Source organism: Scyliorhinus torazame, chromosome 5 (assembly GCF_047496885.1).
Source record: "Scyliorhinus torazame isolate Kashiwa2021f chromosome 5, sScyTor2.1, whole genome shotgun sequence".
Lineage (NCBI taxonomy): Eukaryota > Metazoa > Chordata > Chondrichthyes > Carcharhiniformes > Scyliorhinidae > Scyliorhinus > Scyliorhinus torazame.
This window is the reverse complement of record NC_092711.1, coordinates 122,743,836-122,759,028: the sequence shown is the minus strand read 5'-3', so window position 1 is coordinate 122,759,028 and position 15,193 is coordinate 122,743,836.

The window sequence follows — 15,193 nt, the reverse complement described above, 5'->3', positions numbered from 1 at the left end:
CCAGAACTGCACACACGACTCCAGCTGTGGTCTAACAAGCATTTTATACCGCTCCATTATAACCTCCCTGTTCTTATATTCTATGCCTCAGTTAATAAAGGCAAGCATTCCATATTCCTTTTTAATCACCCTATCTATCTGGCCTCCTGTCTTCAGAGACCTATGGATATGCCTACCAAGGTCCCTCTGATCCTCTCGGGTCCTACCATGAATTGTTGATTCTCTTGTTTGCAAATTCTTTACCCAGCGTGAAACTGCAGGCTGACGGTGTGCTGTGTAAAACCTAACATTCCACAGGCCCCACTTTCCTGGAACAACATGAAGAATCTGTTTAAAGCCACAAACAGAAAGGTCCAGTTTTCTTCTGGAGTTGAGACAAATCTCAATCAAAATAATGCAGAGTTTCAGCCTATGAGGGAGATCCGCGCTCAGCCCTGCCCCTCATTCACTCTGATTGGTTGGAGGACCTCCACAACCCAAAGATGTTCAGGGTAGGTGGATTGGCCATGCTAAAATTGCCCCTTAATTGGAAAAATAAATTCGGTAATCTAAATTAATTTTTTTTCTGAAGAAAATCTTTTCCTACAGACAGAACAGACAAACATTTCTTCTTCCACATTCACAGGCCAATGATATTCAGGTCCCGATGATTGGAGTGACTGTTAAATCCTGATGTGAAGTTTGATTTGAGTTTCCATCTGTAAATCCTCCCCTTGTAATATCCTGTAAAAGGAGTTTACAAAAGTCATCACTAGGGGCAGGAACGGTGGCTCAGTGGTTAGCCAAGGACCTGGGTTTGATCCTGGCCCCTGGTCACTCTCCGTATGGAGTTTGCACATTCTCCCCGATTCTGTGTGGGACTCACCCCCACAATCCAAAAAGGTGTGCACGGTCGGTGAATTGGCGTCACTAAAATTACGCCTCAATTGAGAGAAAGAAAATTGGATAATCTTAAATTTTTAAAATTCAAAATAAACAAATGCCATCACTGTCAATCCAGGATAGAAATTCTGAACAAACTATTCTAGTTTCTCTGGAACATTTTTCCCCGTTCCACACACTCTCCATCCTCCCTGGGCTGAAATCCAAACCCATCTCACCATCTGCACCATTTCTTTTCTCCACTCCCAGTTTTCTCCCTCCCTCTCCTCTGCCTGGGTTCAGTTCTCCAACTCCTGTCTGCAGACTGACAATAAAACCAATGGGTCTTATTGGGGGTTTGGGGCCTCCAGCGGGTGTTTGTGAATCCTCCCTGCCCTCCTGTCAGGGTTTCCTTCCTTGCCAGAGATCAGAGTCCTCATTGATGATTTGAGCCGAAACGTGAACCACATTAATTGGGAAAAAAATATGTTCATGTAGGTTTGTGGCTCCACAAAGTGTTTCCAACACCTCCCACCCATTTCAACAGGTTGACGCATTTATTTGTCTGACAAAAAGAATGATCTCTGCTCACACCATGGTTAGCACTGCTGCCTCACGGTGCCAAGGACCCGTGTTCAATCCCAGCCCTGGGTCACTGTCCGTGTGGAGTTTGCACATTCTTCCCGTGTTTGCGTGTGTCTCACATCCACAACCCAAAGATGTGCAGGGTAGGTGGATTGGCCACGATAAATTGCACATTAATTGGAAAAAAATAACTGGTCACTCAAAATTTATTTCAAAAAAGGATTGTCTCTTTTCTTTTTTTTAAATATAAATTTAGAGTGCCCAATTCATTTTTTTTACAATTAGTGGGCAATTTAGCGTGGCCAATCCACCTACCCTGCACTTTTGGGTTGTGGGGGTGAAACCCACGCAAACACGGGGAGAATGTGCCAACTCCACAAGGACAGTGACCCAGAGCCGAGATCGAGCCTGGGACCTCGGTGCCGTGAGGCAGCAATGCTAACCACTGCGCCACCGTGCTGCCCGATTGTCTCTTTCCTAATGTTCACAATTAAAGGGGTGGGTTCCCCAGGAGATGGCTGACATTTCAGGGGACAGTAAATTAATAATTGACAGAGATATGGCTCGTGTTGTTACATGGTACAGATTAGATATATTATTTACCGTTCTGTAATACAGTGAACGTATTATTATTTCTCACCTTGTAATATAAGACTGTAGCTACGTTATAGATTTCCAGTCATCTCTTCCCTCAGAGGGTTGTTAGTCTTTGGATTTCTCTTCCACAGAGATCAGTTGTACCTGGGGGTCATTGAATATATTGAAGCACAAGTCTGACAGATGTTTTATTGACAATGGAGTTAAGGGTTATGGGGAACAGGTAGGAAAATAGAGAGAAAGCTGAGATGAGGAGGGATTTCTTCACTCGAGGATGTGGTGAAGCTTTGGAATTCTCTACCCCAGATGAATGTGGAGCCTCAGTCATCAGGTACGTTCAAGACAGATATTGACAGGTTTCTAGATATTGAAAATGAAATGAAATGAAAATCGCTTATTGTCACAAGTAGGCTTCAAATGAAGTTACTGTGAAAAGCCCCTAGTCGCCACATTCCGGCGCCTGTTCGGGGAGGCTGGTACATGAGATATCGAGGGATATGGGGATTGTGTAGGAAAATGGTGCTGAGGTAGATCGGCCAAAGAACTCATTGAATATTTGAGCAGACTCGGTGGGCCGAATGGCCTACTCTTGCTCCTATTCTAATCTCTGTGTTCTGGTCAGGAAGCAGTGAACTGAGCTTGGATCTATCAATCAACATGAATCAGCACCTTCAGGAGAATTGGGAGGGTGAATATTAGATACAGCAGAGTGAGAATGGAGGGAGATTGTGTGGGATGGAGATTTACAGACTTTGGAGAACAAGATGTTAGGAATGGACTTTCCAATTCAATACTAATTTGATGTCAATTATCCAATAGGAGCCACTGATACATAAAGGGGTTACAGGTGGCACTATTTATTCATGGAGATTTGTGTGTGAAGTGAGATCAAAGAAACAAAGGTGTTTGTGGAGAAGCAGAGCTCTTGCCTCCTTTATTCCACAGCAAAAGGGCAGCACGGTAGCACAAGTGGATAGTGCCAGGGTCCCAGGTTCGATTCCCCGCTGGGTCACTGTCTGTGCGGAGTCTGCACGTTCTCCCCATGTCTGCGTGGGTTTCCTCCGGATGCTCTGGTTTCCTCCCACTGTCAAAAGACGTGCAGGTTAGGTGGATTGGCCATGCTAAATTTCCCTTCGTGTCCAAAAGGGGTAGAAGGGGTTATTGAGATAGGGGGAAGTGAGGGCTTAAGTGGGTCGGTGCAGACTCGATGGGCCAAATGGCCTCCTTCTGCACTGTATGTTCCAACCAAGAAGCTCGAACAAGGGAGGAAATAATGTTCCATAGAAACTAGAATTGTCTGCGCCGAATTTCTATCCTGCACCAACAATGATAATTTGTATAAATTATTTTTAAAGGATATTGGAAGAGGAGGAATTGCAGACAGAAATCTCAAACATCACGTCAAACTCATGACAAACTCAAACAATTCCTTCTGATCTGAATATCATCGTGCTCTGAATATCATCGGCAAGAAGGAGAAATGTTTGTCAGATCTGTTGCCTTCAAAAGATTTTAAACGTGAGTGTGACTGGAAAAGCACCGAAACCTACACAGCACATACCCGAGTGAGAGTGTTTCAGTGAACTGACTGTGGAAACATCAGTGTGACTGGAAAAGCACCAAGACCCACACAACACACACCCGAGTGAGAGTGTTCCAGTGAACTGACTGTGGAAACATCAGTGTGACTGGAAAAGCACCAAGACCCACACAACACACACCCGAGTGAGAGAGTTCTAATGAACTGACTGTGGAAAGAGCTTCAACTATTACACAGCCTGAAAAAACATCACACCATTCACAGTCAGGAGAGACAGTACACATGTTCTGTGTGTAGACAAGGCTTCCACTTATTGTCCAAACTTGAGAGACACAAGGAGTCCCAAAACATGGAGAAACCGTGGAAATGTGGGGGCTGTGGGAAGGGATACTCAGTTCCATCTGAGCTGGAGACTCATCGACGCATTCACACTGGAGAGAGGCCGTTCACCTGCTCTCACTGTGAGAAGTGTTTCACTCGGTTATCCAACCTGCAGGCACACCAGCGAGTTCACACTGGGGAGAGGCCATTCACCTGCTCTCAGTGTGGGAAGGGATTCAGTGATTCGTCCAACCTGCGGACACACCAGCGAGTTCACTCTGGGGAGAAACCATTCACCTGCTCTCAGTGTGGGAAGGGATTTGTTAATTCGTCCAACCTGCAGAAACACGAGCAAGTTCACACTGGGGGGAAACCATTCACCTGCTCCCTCTGTGGGAAAGGATTCACACAGTTCTCCAGTCTGCAGAAACACCAGCGAGTTCACACTGGAGAGAGGTCATTCACCTGTTCTTAGTGTGGAAAGGGATTACATAGAAACATAGAAAATAGGAGCAGGAAGAGACCATTTGGCCCTTTGCGCCTGCTCCTCCATTCATTCAGATCATGGCTTATCATCCAACTCAATATCCTAATCCCACTTTCCCCTCCATATCCTTTGATCCCCTTCGCCCTAAGTGCTATATCTAACTGCTTCTTGAAAACATACAATGTGGACTTCCGGGTGCAGCGATGACCAGCTGAGTCGCACGTTTCGGCAGCTCCCTGTGAAACGGACTTTTGGGCTCTTGATAGGAGCCCCAACGGCAATTTTGACGGCTAAAAACACTGTGCGGTAAACCAGAAGGGAATCCCCCCTGGATACGGATGGAAAAAGGAGAGGGAAGTGGCCAGATTGCAGTGGATCCTTTAGAACAGCGGCAAGGAAGGCAAGCAAAAACCAAGATGGCGTCGGAAGGTGGCAGTTTAACATGGGGCCCTGAACAACAAGAGTTCTTGAAATGCTGTGTGGAAGAGATCAAATAGGAAATGAAGAAAGAGCTGTTGGCCCCGATACTACAGGCGATCGAAGGGCTAAAGGAGGAACAAAAGACCCAGGAGCGGGAGCTTCGGGTCGTGAAGGCAAAGGCAGCCGAGAATGAGGACGATATACAGGGCCTGGTGGTGAAGACAGAGACGCAGGAGGCACATCAGAAATGATGTGCGGAAAGGTTGGAGGCACTGGAAAACAACGCAAGGAGGAACAACCTGAGGATTCTTGGTCTTCCTGAAGGTGTGGAGGGAGCGGACGTCGGGGCATATGTGAGCACGATGCTGCACTCGTTAATGGGAGCGGAGGCCCCGGCGGGTCCGTTGGAGGTGGAGGGAGCACACCGAGTGATGGCGCGAGGACCGAGAGCAGGAAAAATTCCCAGAGCCATAGTGGTGAGATTCCTCCGTTTTAAGGAGAGAGAAATGGTCCTTAGATGGGCGAAGAAAACTCGGAGCAGTAAATGGGAGAACGCGGTGATCCGCGTTTATCAAGACTGGAGTGCGGAGGTGGCGAGAAGGAGGGCGAGCTTTAATCGGGCCAAGGCGGTGCTTCATAAAAAGAAGATAAAATTTGGAATGCTGCAACCGGCAAGACTGTGGGTCACATATCGAGAGAGGCACCACTACTTTGAGACGGCGGATGAAGCGTGGACTTTTATTGTGGAAGAAAAACTGGAATGAGCGGGTTATTAAAAAGAACATTCGAACAAAGTGGTGGGGCGAATGTGGGGGGCAAAGAGGGGTTTTATGTACTAATCCTGCGATGTGGTAACTTTTCTCTCTCCCGCAGGTGGTGATGGGGGGAGGAGGGGAGGTGGAGGAGATGGGGCGTTGGCCATTGGGGGCGGGGCCAAGGGAGAAGCGCGGGCTTGGTTCCCGCGCTATGATAATCATGGCGGGAATAGAGAAGCAGGAAGGAGGGGGCGTCGCACGGTGCAAGCCGAGGTCACGGGGGGAAGCCGAGGTCAGCCAGAGTTTGCTGACTTCTGGGAGCAACATGGGGGGAGTAATTACGCTAGCGGGGGATCTAGCGGGGGGGGGTGGGAGGGGGGAATTACTGGGTTGCTGCTGCTGGGGAGAGGGGGGAGCTGGTATGGGAGGGGATGGGCGGGGGGGCACCGCCTGGGGGAGATACAGCTGCGTGGGAACCGGGTGAGGAGCTGGAAAAAGGTGATGGCTAATCGACAAGGGGGGGTGGTAGGAAGCCCCTCAACTCGGCTAATCACGTGGAACGTGAGAGGGCTGAACGGGCCGATAAAGAGGGCACGGGTACTCGCACACCTTAAGAAACTTAAGGCAGATGTGGTTATGTTACAGGAAACGCACCTGAAACTGGTAGACCAGGTTAGGCTACGCAAAGGATGGGTGGGGCAGGTGTTCCATTCGGGGCTAGATGCGAAAAACAGGGGGGTGGCTATATTAGTGGGGGAGCGGGTAATGTTCGAGGCAAAGATTATAGTGGCGGATAACGGGGGCAGATACGTGATGGTGAGTGGCAAACTACAGGGGGAGACGGTGGTTTTGGTAAACGTATATGCCCCGAACTGGGATGATGCCAATTTTATGAGGCGGATGCTAGGACGCATCCGGACCTAGAGATGGGAAAGCTGATAATGGGGGGAGATTTTAATACGGTGTTGGAACCAGGGCTGGATAGGTCGAAGTCCAGGACTGGAAGGAGGCCGGCAGCAGCCAAGGTACTTAAAGATTTTATGGAGCAGATGGGAGGTGTAGACCCGTGGAGATTTAGCAGACCTAGGAGTAAGGAGTTCTCGTTTTTCTCCTATGTCCATAAAGTCTACTCGCGAATAGACTTTTTTGTGCTGGGTAGGGCATTGATCCCGAAGGTGAGGGGAACGGAGTATACGGCTATAGCCATTTCGGATCACGCTCCACACTGGGTAGACTTGGAGATAGGGGAGGAAACAGGAGGGCGCCCACCCTGGAGAATGGACATGGGACTAATGGCAGATGAGGGTGTGTGTCTAAGGGTGAGGGGGTGCATTGAAAAGTACTTGGAACTCAATGATAATGGGGAGGTCCAGGTGGGAGTGGTCTGGGAGGCGTTGAAGGCGGTGGTTAGAGGGGAGCTGATATCAATAAGGGCACATAAAGGGAAGCAGGAGAGTAAGGAACGGGAGCGGTTGCTGCAAGAACTTTTGAGGGTGGACAGACAATATGCGGAAGCACCGGAGGAGGGACTGTACAGGGAAAGGCAAAGGCTACATGTAGAATTTGACTTGCTGACTACAGGCACTGCAGAGGCACAATGGAGGAAGGCACAGGGTGTACAGTACGAATATGGGGAGAAGGCGAGCAGGTTGCTGGCACACCAATTGAGGAAAAGGGGAGCAGCGAGGGAAATAGGGGGAGTGAGGGATGAGGAAGGAGAGATGGAGCGGGGAGCGGAGAGAGTGAATGGAGTGTTCAAGACATTTTATAAAAAATTATATGAAGCTCAACCCCCGGATGGGAGGGAGAGAATGATGGGCTTCTTGGATCGGCTGGAATTTCCCAAGGTGGAAGAGCAGGAAAGGGTGGGACTGGGAGCACAGATCGAGGTAGAAGAAGTGGTGAAAGGAATTAGGAGCATGCAGGCGGGAAAGGCCCCGGGACCGGATGGATTCCCAGTCGAATTCTATAGAAAATATGTGGACTTGCTCGCCCCGGTACTGACGAGGACCTTTAATGAGGCAAAGGAAAGGGGACAACTGCCCCCGACTATGTCTGAAGCAACGATATCGCTTCTCTTAAAGAAGGAAAAGGACCCGCTACAATGCGGGTCCTATAGACCTATTTCCCTCCTAAATGTAGATGCCAAGGTCCTGGCCAAGGTAATGGCAATGAGAATAGAGGAATGTGTCCCGGGGGTGGTCCACGAGGACCAAACTGGGTTTGTGAAGGGGAGACAGCTGAACACGAATATACGGAGGTTGTTAGGGGTAATGATGATGGCCTCACCAGAGGGAGAAACGGAGATAGTAGTGGCGATGGATGCCGAGAAAGCATTTGATAGAGTGGAGTGGGATTATTTGTGGGAGGTGTTGAGGAGATTTGGTTTTGGAGAGGGGTATGTTAGATGGGTGCAGCTGTTGTATAGGGCCCCAGTGGCGAGCGTGGTCACGAATGGACGGGGATCTGCATATTTTCGGCTCCATAGAGGGACAAGGCAGGGATGCCCTCTGTCCCCATTATTGTTTGCACTGGCGATTGAGCCCCTGGCGATAGCGTTGAGGGGTTCCAAGAAGTGGAGGGGAGTACTTAGGGGAGGAGAAGAGCACCGGGTATCTTTGTATGCGGACGATTTGCTACTATACGTGGCGGACCCGGCGGAGGGGATGCCAGAAATAATGCGGATACTTGGGGAGTTTGGGGATTTTTCAGGGTATAAATTGACCATGGGGAAAAGTGAGTTGTTTGTGGTGCATCCAGGTGAGCAGAGTAGAGAAATAGAGGACCTACCGTTGAGGAAGGTAACAAGGGACTTTCGTTACCTGGGGATCCAGATAGCTAAGAATTGGGGCACATTGCATAGGTTAAATTTAACGCGGTTGGTGGAACAGATGGAGGAGGATTTCAAGAGATGGGATATGGTATCCCTGTCACTGGCAGGGAGGGTGCAGGCGGTTAAGATGGTGGTCCTCCCGAGATTCCTCTTTGTGTTTCAGTGCCTCCCGGTGGTGATTACGAAGGCTTTTTTAAAAAGGATTGAAAAGAGCATCATGGGTTTTGTGTGGGCCGGGAAGACCCCGAGAGTGAGGAAGGGATTCTTACAGCGTAGCAGGGATAGGGGGGTGCTGGCACTACCGAGCCTAAGTGAGTATTATTGGGCCGCTAATATTTCAATGGTGAGTAAGTGGATGGGAGAGGAGGAGGGAGCGGCGTGGAAGAGATTAGAGAGGGCGTCCTGTAGGGGGACTAGCCTACAGGCTATGGTGACAGCCCCATTGCTGTTCTCACCGAGGAACTACATCACAAGCCCGGTGGTGGTGGCTACACTGAAGATTTGGGGACAGTGGAGACAGCATTGGGGAAAGACTGGAGCCTTGGGGGGGTCCCCGATAAGAAACAACCATAGGTTTGCCCCGGGGGGAATGGATGGGGGATATGGAATGTGGCAAAGAGCAGGAATAACGCAGCTGAAAGGTCTGTTTGTGGATGGGAAGTTCGCGAGTCTGGGAGCGCTGACCGAGAAATATGGGTTGCCCCAAGGGAATGCATTCAGGTATATGCAACTGAGGGCTTTTGCGAGGCAACAGGTGAGGGAATTCCCGCAGCTCCCGACACAAGAGGTGCAGGACAGAGTGATCTCAAAGACATGGGTGGGGGATGGTAAGGTGTCAGATATATATAGGGAAATGAGGGACGAAGGGGAGACTATGGTAGATGAACTAAAAGGGAAATGGGAAGAAGAGCTGGGGGAGGAGATCGAGGAGGGGCCGTGGGCAGATGCCCTAAGCAGGGTAAACTCGTCGTCCTCGTGTGCCAGGCTAAGCCTGATTCAGTTTAAGGTATTACACAGGGCACATATGACTGGAGCACGGCTCAGTAAATTTTTTGGGGTGGAGGATAGGTGTGCGAGGTGCTCGAGAAGCCCAGCGAATCATACCCATATGTTTTGGTCATGCCCGGCACTACAGGGGTTTTGGATGGGGGTGACAAAGGTGCTTTCAAAAGTAGTAGGAGTCCGGGTCGAACCAAGCTGGGGGTTGGCTATATTTGGGGTTGCACAAGAGCCGGGAGTGCAGGAGACGAGAGAGGCCGATGTTTTGGCCTTTGCGTCCCTAGTAGCCCGGCGCAGGATATTGCTAATGTGGAAAGAAGCCAAGCCCCCGGGGGTGGAGACCTGGATAAATGACATGGCGGGGTTTATAAAGCTAGAGCGGATTAAGTTCGTCCTAAGGGGGTCGGCTCAAGGGTTCACCAGGCGGTGGCAACCGTTCGTCAAATACCTCGCAGAAAGATAGACGGAATGGGAAAAAGAAGGCAGCAGCAGCAGCCCAGGATCGGGGGGGGGGGGGGGGAGGAACCAGAAGGACTCTCAGGGTTGTTAATATATACTGTATAGTATGTATAGGTCGTTGCTACAGATAATTATATGTTGGACTGTTAAATTATATTTTTGGAGAGTGTTACTTGTGACAAGGCAGTTGCCAATTAGGGCTAGTTTTCATTTTTGTTATTTATTATTTATTCATTTTTTGTTTATAAAATAGGTCATTGTTATTTGTGTTGTTATAATATTGTGTAAAGGATGCACAATGTACTGTGTTGGTTGACCAAAAATTTTCAATAAAATATTTAATTAAAAAAAAGAAAACATACAATGTATTGGCCTCAACTATTTCCTGTGGTAACAAATTCCACAGGCTCACCACTCTCTGGTTGAAGAAATTACTCCTCATCTCTGTCCTATATGGTCTACCCCGTATCCTCAGACTACAACCTCTCGTTCTGTACACTCCCACCATCGGGAAAATCTTTCCTGCATCTACCCTGTCAAGTCCTGTTAGAATATTATAGATTTCTATGAGATCCCCCATTCTTCTGAACTCCAGCGAATACAATCCTAACTGATTCAATCTCTCATACATCAGTCCCACCATCCCAGGAATCAGTTTGGTAAACCTTCGCTGCACTCCCTCTCGAGCAAAAACATCCTTCCTCAGATAAGGAGACCAAAACTGCACACAATATTCCAGGTATGGCCTCGCCAAGGCCCTGTATAATTGCAGCAAGATATTCCTGCTGCTGTACTCTAATCCGCTCGCAATGAAGGCTAGCATATCATTTGCCTTCTTTACCGCCTGCTGTAGCTGCATGCTTACCTTCAGTGAGGATACCCAGGTCTTGTTGCACATTCCCTCTCCTAATTTATGGCCATTCAGCTAATAGTCTGCCTTCTTGTTTTTGCTACCAAAGTGAATAACCTCGCATTTCTCCAAATTATACTGTATCTGCCATTCATTTGTCCACTCACTCAACTTGTCCAAATCACACTGAAGGATCTCTGCAACCTCCTCACAGCTCACCCACCCATGCAACTTGCTGGCATCTGCAAATTTGGAGATATTGCATGTTGTTCCCTCATCTAAATCGTTAATATATTGGGTGTGCAGTGGTTAGAACTGCTGCCTCACAGAGCTGAGGACTAGGGTTCAATCTGTATCGCTGTCTGTGTGGAGACAGGTTCTCCCCGTGTCTGCGTGAGTCTCACCCCCATAAACCAAAGATGTGCAGGGTAAGTGAATTGGCCACGCTAAATTGCACCTTAATTGGAAAAAAATAATTGGGTTCTTTAAATTTTTTTGTAAATCATTAATATATCTTGTGAATATCTGGGGCCCGAGTACCAATCCCTGCGGTGCTCCACTAGTCACTGCCTTCCAATTTGAAAAAGACCCATTAATTCCTACTCTTTGTTTCCTGTCTGCCAACCAATTTTCTACCTGTCTCAACACACTACCCCTAATCCCATGTGCTTTAATTTTACATGCTAATCTCTGATGCAGGACTTTGTCAAAAGCCATCTGAAAATCCAAATATACCACATCCACTGTCTCCCCCTCATCAACTCTACCAGTTACACCCTTGAAGAATTCCAGTAGATTTGTCAAGCATGATTTCCCCTTCATAATTCCATGCTGATTCTGTCCGATCCTGCCACTAGTTCAAACTGCTTTGCTATAAAATCTTGACAATGGATTCTGTAATTTTGCCGTGTCAGGCTTACTGGTCGATAATTCCCTGTTTTCTCTCTATCTCACTTTTTAAATCGTGGAGTTACGTAAGTCACCCTCCAATCTGCAGGAACTGTTCCAGAGTCTATAGAATCCTGGAAGATGACCACCAATGCATCCACTATTTCTAGAGCCACCTCCTTAAGTACTTTGGGATGCAGATTATCAGGCCCTGGGGATTTATCAGCCTTCAATCCCATCAATTTCCCCAACACTATTTCTCTGCTAATATTGATCTCTTTCAGTTCCTCCCTCTCACTAAATCCTGCGTTCCCCAACATTTCTCGTATCTGATTTGTGCCCTCATTTGTGAAAACAACCAAATTATGTATTTATTGTCAGCCATTTCTTTGTCCCCTATTGTGGAGGAAGCCGGTCTGTCCATTGCCCCGTTCTGTCCCCGAATCCCTGTAGGTTTATTTCTCAGTGCCCATTCAATTTCATGTTGTAATCCTTCCCTCATTTCTGCATCTCCCACCCTCGTAGGCAGTAGGTTCCAGGTCGTTACCACTCATTTTACATGTACACAAGGCTCCGAGAGCACAGAGCAGTCTATTTGGTGATCCATTTAATCTCATTGTTCCACTTTTTTTTAAGAATGCATCAAATTCCCTTTTGGAAGTTACAGTCCAATGAGATTTCAGCACCATTTATAAACTGCATTCCAAGTCACAACAACAACAAAATTGTGCATATGGTGTGTCTGGGGTTTCACAGGGTATTCAAAGTGGTGTAAACGACGTTATTACACAAAATTAAGACTCAATCTTTATCAATGATTTTGGTGAGGAAATCGAATATATCCGAGTTTGCGGACAATTAGAACAAATGTACATTTCTATCAAACCTCTCACTACCACTGGACCCCCTAAAGTGTCTTAAAGCCAATGGGAGTCCTTTTGAAACGTATTCACTGTTGTAATGTAGGAAGCTGTAAGTGCGCATGTGTACTCACATTTAGTTCTAAAATTGCTATTTTCATAGTGCATTCATTGTCATTAGTAACAAGGTCAAGGAAGCCCTTTTATACCTCTAACATGTGGCTTCTTGCAGCCATTTCACCTTCTGTACCTTTACTATATTTACTATGTATTGACTTTGTAGCAAAAAACAATAATTAAATTAATGATTGTTCAGTAGGAACATTGATTATCATTAATGAATTGGTGTATTGAGTAATTATATTGTAAAGACTAGATCTTTATTTCAAAAAATAACGCCATTGACCAAAATGTTTCCAGAAACTGCAGAGCTATCAGAATTTGTTTGAAAAAATAAATTACTTTATAATTTTGAGAAGTTGCAAGACATCATATTCTGCCAAGTCTCTGTGGGCTAGGCAGTGGCATAATGGTATTGTCACTGGGCTAGTAATCCAGAGACCCAGGTTACGACAGATATTGAAATTGAATAAAAGTCTCAAATTAAAAGTCTAGTGATGACACTGTCGATTGTTGTAAAAAGCCGTCTCGTTCACTAATGTCCTTTAGGAAATCTGCTCTCCTCATGTGGCCTGGCCTACATGTGACTCCAGATCCACAGCAATGTTGTGGTTGATTTGTAAGTGCCCTCTGAAATAGCCTCACAAGTCACGCAGTTCAAGGGCAATTGGAATGAGCAGTAAATGCTGGCCCAGCCAGTGACGCCCACCTCCCATGAATGAATAATTTTTAAGGTGGCTCATTGTTCAATTTGAAGACGAGTAAGAAACTGTCTCTTTGAATGGATTTGATTTATTGTCACGTGTACCGAGGTACAGTGAAAAGTATTGTTCTGCGTACAGTCCAGACAGATCGTTCCATACATGAAAAAACAGGACATTCTCGCTGGCGGGTAGAGTGCAGTCGGTCAAAATGGTGGTCCTTCCGAGGTTTCTGTTTGTATTTCAGTGCCTTCCCATCGTGATCACTAAGGCCTTTTTTAAGAGAGTAGGCAGGAGTATTATGGGGTTTGTGTGGGCGAATAAGACCCCGAGAGTAAGGAGAGGGTTCCTGGAATGCAGTAGGGACCGAGGAGGGTTGGCGCTGCCAAAGCTGGGGAGCTACTACTGGGCAGCAAATGTGGCGATGATCACCAAGTGGGTTATGGAGGGAGAGGGGGCGGCATGGAAGAGGATGGAGATGGCGTCCTGTAAAGGAACGAGCCTGGGGGCGTTGGTGACGGCACCGCTGCCGCTCTCGCCGACAAAGTATACCACGAGCCCGGTGGTGGCCGCAACGCTAAGGATCTGGGGCCAGTGGAGACGGCACCGGGGAGCAATGGGAGCATCGGTGTGGTCCCCGATCAGGGGTAACTACCGGTTTGTCCCGGGGAAGATGGATGGGGGGTTCCAGAGCTGGCATCGGGCGGGGATTGGAAGAATGGGGGACCTGTTCATCGACGGGACGTTTGCGAGCCTAGGGGCACTGGAGGAGAAGTTCGAGTTACCCCCGGGAAATGCCTTTAGATATGTGCAGGTGAGGGCTTTTGTGAGGCGACAGGTGAGGGAATTCACGTTGCTCCCGGCACAAGAAGTTCAAGATAGGGTGATCTCGGGTGTCGGGGAGGGCAAGGTGTCGGAAATACACCAGGAGTTGAAAGAAGAGGGGGAAGCGCTGGTAGAAGAGTTGAAGGGTAAATGGGAGGAGGAGCTGGGGGAGGAGATCGAGGAATGTCTGTGGGCTGATGCCCTAGGTAGGGTTAATTCCTCCTCCTCGTGTGCCAGGCTCAGCCTGATACAATTTAAGGTGGTCCACAGAGCGCACTGACGGGTGCGATGTTGAGTAGGTTCTTTAGGGTAGAGGACAGATGTGGAAGGTGCTCAGGGAGTCCGGCGAACCATGTCCATATGTTTTGGTCATGCCCGGCATTGGAGGGGTTCTGGAGAGGAATGGCGGGAGCAATATCTCAGGTGGTGAAAGTCCGGGTCAAGCCAAGCTGGGGGCTAGCAATATTTGGAGTAGTGGACGAACCGAGAGTGCAGGAGGCGAAAGAGGCCGGCATTCTGGCCTTTGCGTCCCTAGTAGCCCAGCGAAGGATCTTGCTAATGTGGAAGGAGGCAAAGCCCCCCAGCCTGGAGGCCTGGATAAATGATATGGCTGGGTTCATAAAGCTGGAGAGGATTAAGTTTGCCTTGAGAGGGTCTGCGCAGTGGTTTTAACGGCGGTGGCAACCTTTCCTAGACTATCTCGCGGAGCGTTAGAGGAAGGTCGGTCAGCAGCAGCAGAAACCTTGGGGGAATGGGGGAGATGTCCTGGGAGGGGGGACTGCCTGGGAGGGTGGATGAGCAAGAGATAACATGAAGGGTTGGGGAAACTGGCACGTACGGGTGAGGGCCAGTGTACAAAGCTGTGTAAATATATCATTTTGCCATGTATATATCTTGCTCTGCGCGATTTCTCGGGGGGGTTATTGTTTGTAAGGGAGAAAAATTGTGTTAAAAAACTTTAATAAATATATTTTTTTTTAAAAAGAAAAAACTCGACATACGATAAATACACAATGTAAATACATAGACACAGATACCGGGTGAAGCATGCGGAGTGTCGTACTACTCAGTAAAGAACCAGTGTATCTTGTA